The following is a 15,610-nucleotide window of genomic DNA, read 5'->3' as shown; positions in this document are numbered from 1 at the left end:
CTTTTTGCCAGGCAGAACAGTAATCAATAAGTAATGGAGAAGTAATTTGTCTGATGACATCAACTGGATGCCAGTCCTTCAGCACCTCTATTAATAAATGTCATGTATCCATGCCAGAAGACTGGAGATGACATTGAGCTTTGAAGTCATGGTATTGACTATGAAATACTTCTAAATAATGTCTCAATCTATATTGCCAATTTCCTCATGAGATTCTAGATTAGATGTGCCTCTCATTTCCATTAGCTGTAGTTCAGAGCAACTCCACTGGCTAACTCCAGTCTGAAATTAATGTTGCTGAAGGTAAGAATTTGGTTCAGTATGTAAGATCAGATGCAAGTTTAATGCTTTGCAAATTTCTAGCAGGGCTCTCAGGGTGAATGAACATCTCTGCTGAAATCAAATATCTCACCCTGGAGAACTACACGTCTAGGTCAATGTTCTCCAGAATGGATTGATCCAGTGACAGCTTTCACTTCCCTAAAGCAGATCATTCACTTTTTAAATGCAATTTAGGGGTGCGATTTTCAGCCCGAATTCTGTTGCACCCGGAGAGCAAAGATTTCTCAGGGCACTGGAAAGGGGTGCAGTAGCATCAAATAATTAACAGCCTTAAGGTCAGAGAAGACCTTTCCATACCTGGCAAACTAGAGTCCTGTGATCCTTTCCTGCAATCTTCCTCCTCACTGCATCACTCCTTGCCTGAGACCTTGGAGGCAACTTTGCCACTTGCAGGAGCAGTTGCAGTGGCTGCAATAGCTGTGAGCCATCTGCTTTCTCTCTTTTCCTCTGGAATAGACTGAACTTCACCTAAAGTCGCTTGTATCTTCAATCCAGCACTGTGTGCCCAAATTTTCCTGTTTCTTCCTCTCAGTTTTACTCCACACTCACTGTTCTAGCCTTTTTTGTTCACTGAGATATCTTCTAAAGCCTCTTGCATCTCACTACTTCGTTTTGGTTGTTCTTACACACTGTGATCACAAACATGATTGTGCTGTTTATTAGTGGTCCTGTCTTTGAATTCAGGGGTGCAAATTGGGTCTTTCACTACCACTCAGGGATCTGCAGTTGCGAATGAATGGATTCATATACCATCGACTTTGGCTCTTTGGGACAGGTCCTGGATGCTGAAAAAAAGGTCTTGTCCAATGACATCTATGCAATAGTGTATTCTCAGAAAGCTCTTCCAAGATGCATAGGCATAGATTTAAAAAAAGGCCCTTGTAGGTAACTAAAACTCTTCTCATGGGTCCGGTGGGGACAAATTCAGGGCTGCAAACTCAGAATGTAGAGATATGATTACATCAAACCATGTATGACAACAGCCACCAACAGTCTTACACTCTAAAATCTGATGCAATTCAAAGTGAAGTGAGCAGATGTAACACAACATGCTCCCAGCACACTCCCAGAGTCTCAGAGGAGCCCTGCCTCTATTCATTTTGATTTGCAAAGCAATTAGCTAATACAAATTGAGGAAAATGAGATAACTGTTAAATCTGGCTGTTAAAAGAACATTCTAACACGACTACCATAGTGTCAAATTTCTACAAGTAGTTGCCTTGATAGTCCCGAGTCCAACAGGAGCTGCACACATGTAGTACATAGTATTTTTTTAGTATGTGTGAAAATATCATATTCTTTTCTGAGACACTGCCCACTTTTCCAAAATATACTTGCATGACTGTTTATAGATAAGATACTGGGTATTAGTAAACTAAAATTGTGCCTCATAGATAAAGTAACCTGAGTGTTAGATGGCTGAATATCTACACTAAAATGTCCCTTCTTTCAGTTTAGTGAAGTTTTGCTGCAGTTAGTAAAAGTAGCAGGCGCTGGGTATTTTTCAAAATCAGGTTGCTTTTATACCAAGGATGTCTCTGGCATTCTCAACCCTCTGGCTAAAATCCCATTGGCAAAGTCCCATGAGAAATGGAAAAAGACTGGTAGTTCTGGCACTTCCTAAGTCCCTGGCCCAGCTTGCAAATGACACTGCTGTCATTCCCTTCTGCTTGTTTCCTTAAACAGGGAGAGGGGTATTTTTTCTTTTTTTTTAATCACCAAACTGAATGAAAAAAGGAGTTTCAGTGGGCATGAAATGCAGCTTTATGAAAGTGAAACTTCCTGCAGATTCATATCTAATAGATTTGGGGGGGTTGGTTTTTTTTGTTTCTGCTGAAAAAAAAATGGAAGTATTTTAGAAATATTGAAGTTTTGTTTTCAAGTTTCACAAATAAATACTTTCTAACATGACAGAACATTTCATTTAAACAGCTTCCAAAATGAAGCTCTTGAGTTTGTCATTTTGAAGTCACATTTTCAGTTTCAAAAGCAGAGGAAAAACAAGGCTTTTACAGCCCACCCAAACGAAACTAAACGTTTCAAAACAAGTACTATGATTACAGTGTAAATAGAAACCCACAAAAACAGACTCCATCACAACAGAAGAAGGGGCTGGAGAAGGAGGTCTGCCAAGCCTGACAGCCTTCTCTATGTGTCTGAGGTGGGTCCAGGACAATGGAGTCATGAGGATGGACTTAAAGGTGGTCCATCTTCTACTTCTACTTGCCTGTCTTCTACTTGGTCATCTGCACTTCCTGGAGAAAAAATCTCCACTTTATCCATCTCCACTTTCTCCATTAAATCCTTGCCTATGCCCATGATCTTGCCACATAACACTCAAAACAGCCAAGTGTGCCTCAGCTGCTGTCCTCTCCTGGACAGAAGTATAGGCAGTCTGCTGGGAAACTCGAGGTTTTCTGCCCAAATATTTCACTTTTTCAACATCAAATCCACAAAGAAAACATTGTTCCTGTTGTGGCTGGAATTTAACTGTGGGTCATAGTTTACTGTTTTGAGTTCTGGCCACACCTCAAGGTATGGCTGGCACAGAAGGTCGCTGGTTGCTGACCATTTGCTGGGGTATTTGGTCTGGAATGTGGCTCTCACTCCTTGTTTCATATAGACAAATTATTTAAATAAAAAGGAAGCTGATACCAGAGTTTAGTTGACTGGAAAAAAATTACTCTTTCATCAGCTAAAAAGCCTGGCAGGATCTCTGCTTGGATACAGAAGGTTCTCAGTGTGAAAGCACAGGAGCTACTCTGCCCAAGTCTAATGAGAACCAATTCATATCTAAGGTGTTGTGTATAGTTTGAAATCTGCCTAACATTTGTAGAAGATCCCAAGGATGCAAAAACAACTTCTGAAAAAGCACTTTAGCTTCTTTATTTGCTTTAAGGCTGAGACAAATAATTTTGATGCCTTATGGAAGCTAAAAAGTATGAGGTTACATATTTGTAAAGAATTATGCCAAGACTATCTTGGCATATCTTACAAACTGTAACCTGATTCTTCAGGTGACAAAAAATGTCAAATGCTAGTTGTGTAATTTACTGTGTGCCATTGCTTCAGGAACTGGTATGAGTCACCATGTACTAAGCCAGAGAAAATTACTTCTTGTTAATAAAACAAACAAACAAACAAAATTTAAAAACCCAAACACACACAAAAACCAAAACAAAACCCAAAACAAACAAACTAACTAAATTTAAAACCCAAACACACACAAAAACCAAAACAAAACCCCAAACAAACAAACTAACTAATGTGGATTTCTTAGTTTCTGTTTTAACCATAGACCTGCAAGCTAGTAACCACAATTTGTTTTCATGATGCCTTTCTCTTCAATGACAAAGAAATACTTGCATTTCTTTGCTAGGTGTATATAAAGATTAGGGCTTGAAAGACATTGTGGTTTTGACAGGTGCTGATTCCACTTGGCCACAGAATATCCTGGCACACCAGCACTTTTCCGAACAGTTGTCTTTATGCTCACCAGTTAAAATAGAGACATGGAATTGATTTACCCAGGAAATGGCAAAATGGATTGAACAATTTGTGAGGTATTTGGAAGCAATGAGCGTGACTGTTGGTTTTCTTGTCTCAAAAGGATTCAGATTACAACGTGCTGTCAGTGAAATATGAGAGCTGTAGAAACAAAGCATCCACGAGCAGGACAACACACCTAATAATGGCAAATCTTCATAAAGCCTTTTGCCTTCAATATTACTTTAGCTGATGTTTACAGATAGATTTATTACCCCACGCAGAAAGCGTTTTTGGCAAATTCTTCTTATGTTGTCATCATATTATCCCTACAATAGGGAAAGTATTACTAAAAACTGAAGTGCTCTAAAATGACACTTTATGATTATCTTTGATGAACAACAGACATGTAAGTAATTAATTGCAACTAATAAGAGAAGAACCAGAAAAATTTATAGCAATTAAGAGAGATTTTTCCCTTAGCTCAGTTTGAAAACAAATTCTGCAGCAGCAGAACCTCCGAGAGCAGAAATGATAAATGAGGATCTAAAGACATCTCTGGCTTTGTAGTTTGGGATGTTTGAAATATGAGAGACAAAGCAATGTCCTCAGTGTATTAGATGGCAACTTTTCCATTAGCTGAATATAACTGCGGGGAGAGTGTGATGCTGCATTGACCACAGGAGAGGGAATAAACAAAAAGGCTCATAGTCCTGCGGCTAATCAGGTCTCAAGATATTTGGTTCCAGCTCTTACACAAGCTCTTTACACGTGACCTTGGACAAAGTACCTGGGACTAAATTTTCCCACACTCAGATCCTCCAAGTCTCAAAATATGTGGAGATATCTACACTCTTTTTAAAAGTGCATCAACAAAAATTAGAGAATATAAATTCCTAGACTTGTACAATTTGCAGAATTGTCACATTTATTTTCCTTGTTCCTGCTACCACCTACAGCTCTATCTCCTGTATCTGTCATATCTATTGGTACTATGAGCTCCCCTCATCAGAGGAGGTGATTGAACAGAGACAAGCAGAATAATAACAGTAATAATCAGAAGTAACCAAAGGAGGAATACTTTCAGAGCAAGGAATATTTGAAGAAGGAAACAAATTAATGTAAGTGTTCTGTCATAAACTGATGAAACTGCAAAACAGCAGAGCAACACTGGTGACTTGGAAGTGGTCTGATAAATGTGAAAATGCTCTCTGTGACTAGGAGAAAAGGCTGTAAAGAAAGTACGACTTCTAATTCTTATTCCATTTGTACAGATCCAAGGAGAAATTAAAGTGATGTGTATTTTGTCAACCACCATCAAGACACTTGGGGATTTTCTTGGGAGCTCGTGATGACATAGTAGAAGAATAAAGGATGTGAAGAATAAAATTGATTCTAACTGCATTCAGATTATCAACTCCAACTTCTTTAACCATTTCAGGATGTGTGAAAAAGAATAAAAAATGCCAAACTCTCAAAATGGAAAACAACAACCACAAAACCACCAAAACCTATGAAAGTCTTTCAGGCTGTGTGGCTGAACTATAGATGTTCAACAGCATAACAGACACAGATTGATTGCATAGGTCACCAGAAAATCTTGATCAAGGAAACAGGTCACACACGGCACTCCCTGAATGGTAACACTTATGCAGCAGGAATATCTGATCTTGATATTGAAGAAGGCAGTGACAAAACTTCAAAGGAAGAAGGACTTCAGAGAAAGCAGCACTGGGGCCAGCATTACACAACACATCCACTTAATTTTTAATAAACTGGTTTTGGATCAATCACTCAGATTTTCCGTTGTTACCAGTGATACAACCACCACAACAGTGATGTTCCACAACAGCTATGATTCCTAGAGAAAACACTAATCCAGTGTGCTTTTTAATGACCAGTATAAAATTCATTACACCATAGATAAGTAACTGCACAGTCTTCTGAGAACTACAGAAATATCAATTATTCTATCTGTAAACACAGTCACAGGAACTATGGCATATTTGGAGGATCACACAACAGTATCCTAATTGGGGGGGGAAATGTCCTTTTATATATTTTAAAATGAAAAAATAATGAGCCTCTGTAGTATAGTTCTGGTTAAGTGGGAGATATTCCCATTTACATCCACTTCAAAAATCCCACTAACTCATTGGAAGCAAAATAAAAGATAAGTAAGACCTCAAGCTTAAAACATTTATCATCCATGAAACCATTATCAGGACTGTTGGGACAGAGGTTGTCTGTGGAGTTCAGAAGTTTCTGAGTGTGGTGGGGGAAGGATACTCAGGTCCTTCCCAGGACCTCTTCTCATTGGCTGTGTTGCAGTGATTTTGTGTGTGTGATTGGTAATAAGTGGAGGTGGCCACTAATTCTCAATTAACTGTATTTTTTCAATGACATCATGAAGAAAGGAAAATAAGGGAGGCTGACAGAAGAATCAATGGAGTAGGAGAGTTCTTCTTCCTAGGGAACATGAGAATAATTTATATTTTCTGATGGAGACTTTCAGAATTAGGTACTTCCTTGCGAATCAATATTTTTCAATATTGACACTTCCAAAGAGAATGTTTATTTTCACAGAAACTGTGAAAAAAAATCCTTTCTAGAATTTTTTTAATCAACTCTTTGCAATACTTTTGCAATTTTAAAATACAGGCTTGTTTCATTCTGATGTAGAAGCAAATATTGAGACATTCAGTATGGAAGTTCCATTCTCCACGTGGTTCTGGTTTAAAGCTTTTCTGTTCCATCTTCCTCTGCTTTTGCACTTACAAATGTAGATGTGAACTTAGACACAGAAAGCTTTTCCTCTGGCCATTGCTGTTCAGGATAAAACCCAGCAGAAGAAACAGATATAGGAAAACACTTTTCTCTCAAAAAAAAAGTTCACTTGACATTCCTCTTTACACACCTGTGTCAAATCCTTTGCACCCCCACCTGACAACAATTCACGCAGCACCTCAAAAGAAGGAGAATTTGATGTGAACACTCTCAAATGTTATTTTCAAAGTCAAACTCTGTTTATTTGTAAGAAGATACAAGACACAAACACAGAGAAAAATCAGGATGGTACAACTCCCCATGGCAAACCTCTATAAATATTTCCACAATGTAAAAAAATCTAAATATCTCTGTCTCTAAGAGACCTTGGTTTCTAAGCTTAAGAAATCCCTGACACAAAGGTAAGTTCATGCAAGGGCTCAATTCTGGCTGGTGCTGAGCATTGTTACTCTCATCTTTCAAAGCACATAAGCATACCCATTATTTCAAGCATGAAATTATTTCAATAATTACATTCCCTGACTGAGGCTCAGGCTGAAGTGATTCTGAGAGCAGGACCAAGTGCTGAGCACCTAGAAAAGCAAACTCTAAAGTTATGCTGGAGCTCAGTTGTTTTCCAAATTGTTGATCTGAGATTTATCAGCTAAAGGATACGTGTTTTTTATGCAGCTATTCCCCCTTGGCAATCTCCTCTTGGAAGTATGAGGAATTTGCAGTGTTTTGGGTGCTTTAGAGTTTGCTGAATAGATCCAAACCTCCCTTTTATGACCCTTTCTATGTCTCTTGGCAGTTTATAATTCAATGTCCTTAGTTTCTCTGTTAGGCTCCAGAACAGAGCTCTATAGAAAATTTCAGATTTGAAAGGGATCTCTGCAGGTTCACTTGGCCCAATCCCCTTCACAAAGGGAGTCTCCTTCCAAATTAGATGGGATTGCTTAGGGATTGTCCAGGAATGTTTTTAATGTCTCCAAGGATGAAGAGTCTGCAACCGCTCTGAGCTCCAGCTTCAGTGCTCGGCCTCTTGGAGACTGAGTCTTCATGCTTCTGGCTCTGACCATCTTAGGGCCCTACCGAAGGACTCTCTTTAGCCTTTTAACATCTTTCGTATTCTGACAGCTCTTACTCTGGTGGCTGTGGATCAATCCCAACCAGAAATGTATAACATTCAAAAAAAAATCATCCTGTTTCCCTCCTGTACCCAGCATGGCTGACACCAAGCCCAGCAGCACCATGTGCTCCTTACACCTGCACATGGCAAGTTCTCTCCACCTCCCTGTCTGCAGAGTGCTCATATGTCTGAGGGGCAGCTCACCCTCTAGAGCAGAGAGTGCCTCAAATTCCTCAACATCTACCGTGCAGTGAGAACAGCAGGTGGGACACGGGAACAGGATGCCCAGAGAAGCTGTGGATGCCCCACCCCTGGAAGTGTTCAAGGCCAGGTTGGATGGGGCTTTGAGCAACCTGGTTTAGTGGAAGATGTCCCTGCCTGTGGCAGGGGGGTTTGGAACTAGATGATCTTTAAGATCCCTTCCAAACAAAACCATTCTATGATTCAGTGAACAAAGGGGAGGTCGAGATGCTGTTGTGCCATCATAGCTGACAGAATGCAGGCACATACTTGTGGCAAGGGGTGGTCATGGCCTCAAGCCCCACTGAACAGGGTTTAACAGTATTGTATTTTGAACAAATTGTTCCCAGGGAGCAGCAGTTGAACCCGTGCATACTGTTATCCCCAATATCTTCAGGGCTAGAAGTTTTACTGAAGTGTCATTGGTAAAATAGTCTGCACCCCACCTGCCTCCCCAGCAGCTTCCTATGGGGGTCTGCTCCCCTCTAGACTCTTGTGAGCTTCATAACTTTGACCTTTCCTTGCCATCCAGCTCTTCCATCCTGAGAGACCTTCATGACCGAGGATTTTAAAACCTCACTTAAAAGGACATAAGCCTGACTCCTGTGATTAGAAATCAGGATAGGAAAGCAATTCCACCTGTCTCCTGCCAAGCTCTTCGGCTTCCCTCTGAAACATTTCCTACGTGTTGGTGTCAGAGGCAGGATACCAAACAAGGTGGGGTTTGGGTCTGTTTTCAGATGGCAAGGTTCCTATATTCCCTGAACTATATGATTTGCCATTTTTCCTAAGATTGAGGGACATAGAAAATATCTTATGAGGTTTATAAAATGCTGTGTAAACTTTAACAAGAAATTTATCCCACTAAGCAGTAATGGTAAGGCACAGTGTGTGAAATCTAAGCTTCTAGAGAGGAGGGGTTTTATTTCAGAAGCTGTACTCTCCTAACAAATCCAAAAGCTCATATAATGATGTGAAATAGAAAATGTTCCTTGATGGTGAGCCAAAATCTACAGTTTTAAAAGTGCTTTTTCAAATAAAAATTTTACTTCCTGCAGTTTGGCTGACATTCGATTGGGATGGTTAAAATTATTATTTTTACAGGACCAAAATGTGTGGGAAGAGCTTTCAAAAGACCAAGAGCAGGACAAATTCTTTAACTAGAAAGGGCATTTGGTCCATGGATAGGAGTTAATGTCCACCTTATATAATTGCAGATCATTTTTCAACCTGTGTTATGTTTGAAATACAATTATTGTGTTAGGTTTGCATGGAAAGGTTTTGGCAGTGGAGGGGCTACAGGGGTGGTTTAAGTTTTTATTTCTCATTAGCCTACTCTGATTTGATTGGTAAAAACTTATCACTAATAACTTTTTACAAGTAATTACCACTGTGTCTCCACCGCTCCCTTCTCCTTGAGCTCAACTTGACTCTCAATCCATCTTGGAGCCATCTGGCATTGGCTCTGTCAGACATAGGAGAAGCTTCTGGCAACTTCTCATAGAAGCCACCCCTGTAGCTCCCCCCCCACTACCAAGACCTTCCATGCAAACTCAACACATTGCTCCAATCACCATTTTAGTTGACCATCTTTTAATTACTATTTTTGATTTCTGGTGCTTTAAAGTAGGAAAGCTACTTTTGGAGATGACTGGTAGTGTTTGGGAAGGAAGAGAAACAGTTTAAAAATAAGATCTTTATTCCAACACCCAACAAGAATAACAAAGTTGTGCTCACCTGTAAGCAGTGGCATTTGGAGAGAGCTCAAGAACATGAGAGGTGTTGAAGAGCATCCCTCAAAAACACCACCACCTTTGTTCAAACATTTATTTTGGCTCTGCATTAAAATATAAGCCCCAAGCTAGCCAAGCACGGCTGTACTACTGCTGGAATTGTACTATTAGAATAGTTTTGGTGTCACTGTCCTGTGCTGTCCTTTCTACTATTCTTGCTGCCCTACTCCACAGATCCAGAGGGGAAGCACTGACAGCACCCCCACATGCCCTGAGGCTTTATGCATCGTTCCCTTACACCTCTTTCAGGGCCCAGCTCAACTGCTCTGAGCTTTGTAGCTCCACCCTCCTCCTTCCCCTCCCATCAGATTACCCTCAGGGAGAGAAGAGGGGAAGGAACAGCCCATAGCAGTGGACAGCCACACCCCACAAAATATGGGAAAACCCATGCTAAGGACCATTATCAGTCATGGCATTACAGTTATTAACAATTTTACCACAGGTTACAGCTGTGGCCAGAACAAAATGAAGAACAGTGTGCCAAGATGCATTATATGGGCTATAAAGGTGCTCCAGCATTTCTCACACAAACATTGCAGGAGGGGTAGCTCCCCACTGGGACTCCTAAATTTCCATTTGAGCCACTGGACCATAGTGGAACGTTTGCAGGAATGCACATTCCCACATGAGCTCTAGTTAAGGGAGCTATGAACAATGCTTGATGTTCCTGTCCCCTGTGGCTCCTGAGCTTTACAAATCTGTTCCTTGGGTTTTATTCAGACAGTTTTATACTCTTTTATGGAGTCACAACACTTTATTGCAGAAACATTCCTAACGAAAGCTGATTCTAATAGCTCCCTCTCTGGTAGGAAAATTATTTTTTTTCACCAGGTTTATAGCCCTTTAAATAAACACATGTATCTCTCTACTGTTAATTACACTGAACTTCTCTTGACCTCTTGTTCAGGCAGAGTGAAAATGAACAGGTTGCTTAACTGAGTGTGACCTGCTTGTCACAGCAGTGCTAACAGCTCTGCAGTCACAGTGCAACCCTTCCTACCTTTTCATCATTTAGTGCTTCATGGGACTTTTTTACAAGGGCTAGAACAAGGGGCAATGGCTTTAAACTCAAAGAGGGTAGGTTTAAATTAGATATTAGGAAGAAATCCTTCACTGTGAGGGTGGTGAGGCACTGGCACAGGTTGCCCAGAGAAGCTGTGGATGCCCCATACCTGGACGTGTTCAAGACCAGGTTAGATAGCAGTTTGAGCAACCTGGCCTAGTGGGAGGTGTCCCTGCCCATGGCAGGGATGTTGGAACTAGATGATTTTTAAGATCCCTGTCAACTTAAACCATTCTATTATTCAGTGTCTAACCTAAGAAGTACCATATCAGAAGTTTCATAGTAAATGCAGCTTCTGTGTCCTGCCATCGCAGAGGGAAACACCGAAGCTGTTTCAGCTTCAGATCCCAGGGCCAAATTAAAACATGAGAAGAGTTTCTTGTGGAGTTAAGCCAGCCCAAGTACAGGGTGCAAATATGCACACCAGGTGATATCACTGTGAGTCTTCAAGGAGCTTTGGATGCAACATCATAAGGCAACACTGAGCTTGGAAGAGATGGTCTTTGGGAAATACCATAGTGAGCTATCCCTCACTTAAACATGGATGTAAGTCAGTTCTTACAACATAACTATTTTTTTATCTTCTAGAAAACAGAATTTTCCTACTGAAGTCTACAGCAGACTGTATTTATCTTGACTAGAGAATTAACATGAGAAACTTAACCTCCTTTCACCTAAAGACGTTCTTGGAAATGGCCAAACCTTTAGGAGAGTTTCAGTCAAAACCCAGTTTTGGGAATGTCTCTGATACCAAAACACGATATTAACAGTAACAAGTGCTCAATTTTCAAGGATGCAGTCTGGAGGAACATTTACAAAACTCTGAGAGAAGCTGGTCCGTTGCCATCAGCTGAGACATGAGCTCAGAGCTGCACATTCCTCCAGAAGGTGCTCCAGCCCCTGTAGACAAATAAAGGTTATTTACCTTGTCTTACACTGGATCTCTGACCTCTCTTCCCTTAGACAACCAAGTTAAGAATGAATGTGGCAGTTTTTGGAGAAGTAGAGAGAGTAAAATAATGGCATTAAGGAGCACCAACAACCCATAATCAACCAACCTTTACCAGAAGGAGAGTTAGAGCAAGAAACGCAGTTATTACAACTGTGTTTTCTTTCCAGTTCTGCTAGTGATTCAGGGCATGAATTTAGTCTCAACCTCCTCTTGCCCTGTGTTTCAGCTCACCTTTGTTAAACATTGTACCCAACAGAGAGGGCCCAGAGCTCAGTCCTTTGGCATTAGTCAGTCCCTCAGGCTTAACCACCTGGAGGGTATGAGAATTGGTACTGCAGGGTTTTTTATGAGAATTCCCCAAATGTATCCTGAGGGAGTTTCCGTGGATGTCCATTGTTTCTCACAAGTCAGATCATTTACATTTAGGTGTTTAAAGGAAGAGTTAACAGCCTAGTTTCACCCAGCTGGCTTTGAACCCCTTAGTCAGTAGGAATTTAAAGCAAGTGCTGAGCACACCTACACAGCAGCAGTGTATTATTAGCCCAGCCCTTACCTTTTCCAACAGTGTTCCTCCTGCACGACACAGAAGTTGGAGAAGAACTGTCTGCTCAGGCAATTAGAGGCTGTACAGTATCAGGACATAGCCAAACTGATGCGAATGAAAAAGCAAGTCAAAGAATGGATAAACATGCAAAGCAAATTAAATTTATGTGGTGGTATGTCTCCACTGCCAATGGGTTCTCTGAATAACTGGAATCCAGTGGCAAAGTAGACTAAGTGTTTTGACGTGTCATGTCCAGAGGCTTCTCTCCCCCATGACTGCACACCCAAAGGCTGTTTGCCATTTCTGTTATGTAAGGCAATCCTTGCTGGCCACCACTATCTCTTTTTCCCTGAGTAAAATGCACTCAGGCTCCCTCCATGCATCTCTACAATGTGCAGCTTGTGCTAATTTGAAGGACACCCCTCCTCCTCCTTCCCTGATGATCCAGGAATACAGCAGTGAAGTGCCTTAATGGTAGCATCAAATACCCTTATGCCATACATTTTTAATTTCTAAAATGGTCCTTGTTAGAGTTTCAGGGTTCAGAGAACAAGTGTGAAACGTTGCTAAAATGGATAAAACCATCTTACCTAAAAATAAACTATCTTCCAATTCATGCTGCATCACCCCATTCAATTACTGACACTTTCTGGAGACTAATATGGCTTTATTACTACAGTGTCCAAAGACCTAATAATCATTAACAAATTTTTGGCCTTGTAGCACCCCAGAGATGTGGTAGTGCAAAATATAAAGACTTAAGTTGATGATGGTTGAAGAAAATGTGCATGAACAGTGCAAGCTCTTAACACAGGCTCTGAGATCATGTACAGTATCAAGTGGATTATGAACTGCCATCACACTAGGGGTCAGAACTCGACCTTTATTGTCAGAAATGTTTATCCAACTTCAATATCACAATCTGGGTCATCAGGGGGTTGGTTCAGTTGTCAAAGGATTTAATACCAGGAAGTCTCCTTGCACTACCTAGAGACAAACTTTGCTTCCTTGGCCTCCCATACTGTCTGCAGAGTAGTTGAGCTTGATCTCATCACAGTCAAATAGGAAATGTAATTAAAGTCTCCTTTTGAGTACCTACCACTCCAGAAGTCCTCCCACAGGGACTTAGAAAGTCTGGTTGCAAAGCTCCCCTTTCTCTCTTTCCTTTTCTGCTGGTAAATGTCCAGCCACTATTTCCAATCTTCCCCCTCTGCCCAGAAGCAGAACAGTGTGTTACTTTTCTGAGTAAAAATCTACTTTTGAAGTGGACAGTGCTTTATTTCCCAAAGGAAGAAACTGAGCAGAAAAGGCAGACTGTTCCATGGCTGATTCTTCACACAAATGTTTGATCATTATTTGTTGTTATTTCCATTGCCCCATCGCCTGGGGCTGTGGTGGTATCGTGGTCCTTTATCTCTTGCTGATCTCTCCTTGCTGCAGAACACAACAAATGTGTGCTCACTCAGAAGAGAGTCACAGGTTTACATTTGCAGCTTTAAAAAAAAAAAAAAAAAAAAGATGCTACCTCAGGTCATCATAAGACTCTTATCTCTAATAATGTCAAAATTACCAGGAGGACTCTTATTTCATATATTTTCAAAGCTTCTATATGAGCTACATAAAGCTGAAGCTAATCTCATTTTCTTGAAGTGCATTCATTAGCAATGCGGAGGCACATCAGAGCTGTATCGCATGCTCTTGTGGTTCCATTAGGATTTTTGGTGATCAATAACTACTGAGCTCTTAGGACTGTCATAAGAAGAGAAAAAAACCCTATAGATAATCCCTTAAAGATATTAATTATGCAAAAGCAAAATTATTATTTTAATAAGGCAAAAGCATTTAATATTAATCTAGTTGCAACAACTTCTGCCTGAGGATTGGGGATGGCCTACATTAATCACTGAGTGTATAAAAGCAGGTGATGGCTGGTAAAAAGCTAAGTAGGCAACATCTGGCAATGGGATGTGCTTGGCAGTTTGTCTCCTTGTAGGCACTAAGCTGTGGGATGTTTTGTCTTCATTTCCACTGAGCTCAATGTTCAGAAACTCTTGGTGCTCAGAAACTCTAACTGGGGCAATATTTTCAAAGGATGCCTATTGCAAGCAGACAAGGAAATGCTTCTGAGTGTCTTTGAGCAGGTCAGGGAGGTTCAACCCCTTCCATGCTCTAAATTCATATCTCCAAGGGGAAAAGTTCCAACACGTTCTTAGTCTCATCACTTTTCAGCATATCTGCCTTGCGTTTTCCTTGTTCCTTTCACTGTGTAACTAGGAAGAGAGAAAAAGAGAGAAGACATGGATTTTCTATATGTTCTTTGGATCAAGACTTTGTGATCTAAGTCCTTAATCACATTTGAAGATGTTGCTAATTAATTTGATGCCTACATTCAAACAGAGCAGATATTATGACCTTAATGTAAACACTTCAGCCTCAAGATACTGAGGAAAGAGCAACACAAAGCATAGGCAGAGCAGTTAGATCTAGCATCTGGCTTATGACATTTTAGTACTTAAAGGTTTTCACATTTAAGGCTTACATTATGCCGAAAAATAAACCAAAGGGCTATCGGGCTGGGCATGGTGAAAGGCAGCAAAAAGCTCAATAATAGAAAAGGATTTTTGAGAAAACAGAGTGCAGATGTAACACAGAGGGAAGAAAGAGGAACAAACTTCTTCCTTTGGTGTCTGCTTCCCTTATTCTGCAGCAGAAACAAGCACTTTGCACAGAGCAGTACTAAAAGCCTTCTCTTCTCTATTGGAAATCACAGTGAACACATTTAGTAAGAAGAGACCTGATTAACTGCCTGCCATTCCCAGAACAAACCCCATTTACTGCAACCATTTCCCCTGAGACACCTCCTTCTAAAAGGGTTTGGACAGCATGAGCTATCACAATACTGCTGCCTTCTCCTTTTCCCCACCAATGGTCCATTCCCCAGCCAGGAAGGACGGACATGAGGTGGATGCATGAGTGGAGTCCTTTCTCCACTCTGGGTGTAAAGCATCTGCTCTGATATCCCCTTGATGCTGGCAAGAAATTGGCATCTCAGCACCTGGCAGCTCTATGTGTCTAATTTAGTTAAAATCTTCCCAGACATTTTCACACTTTTGTTATCAACTTTCTGAAATTATGTCCACTACAGAGACTGCTGTTTTTTAACGACTTTGGCAACCAGCCCCAAATGTTTCACTAAACTGTTTTTCAGGAAACCACGCAGATGAGTTACCTGAGAAGCTTTTACAGCTGAGGATCCAAATAGCAATCACCAAATACCTTTGACATGGTAACTATA

This window comes from Pipra filicauda, unplaced genomic scaffold (genome assembly GCF_003945595.2).
Source record: "Pipra filicauda isolate LSUMZ 115617 unplaced genomic scaffold, ASM394559v2 scaffold1_size10287979_pilon, whole genome shotgun sequence".
NCBI lineage: Eukaryota > Metazoa > Chordata > Aves > Passeriformes > Pipridae > Pipra > Pipra filicauda.
Note: the sequence above shows the minus strand (reverse complement) of the source record.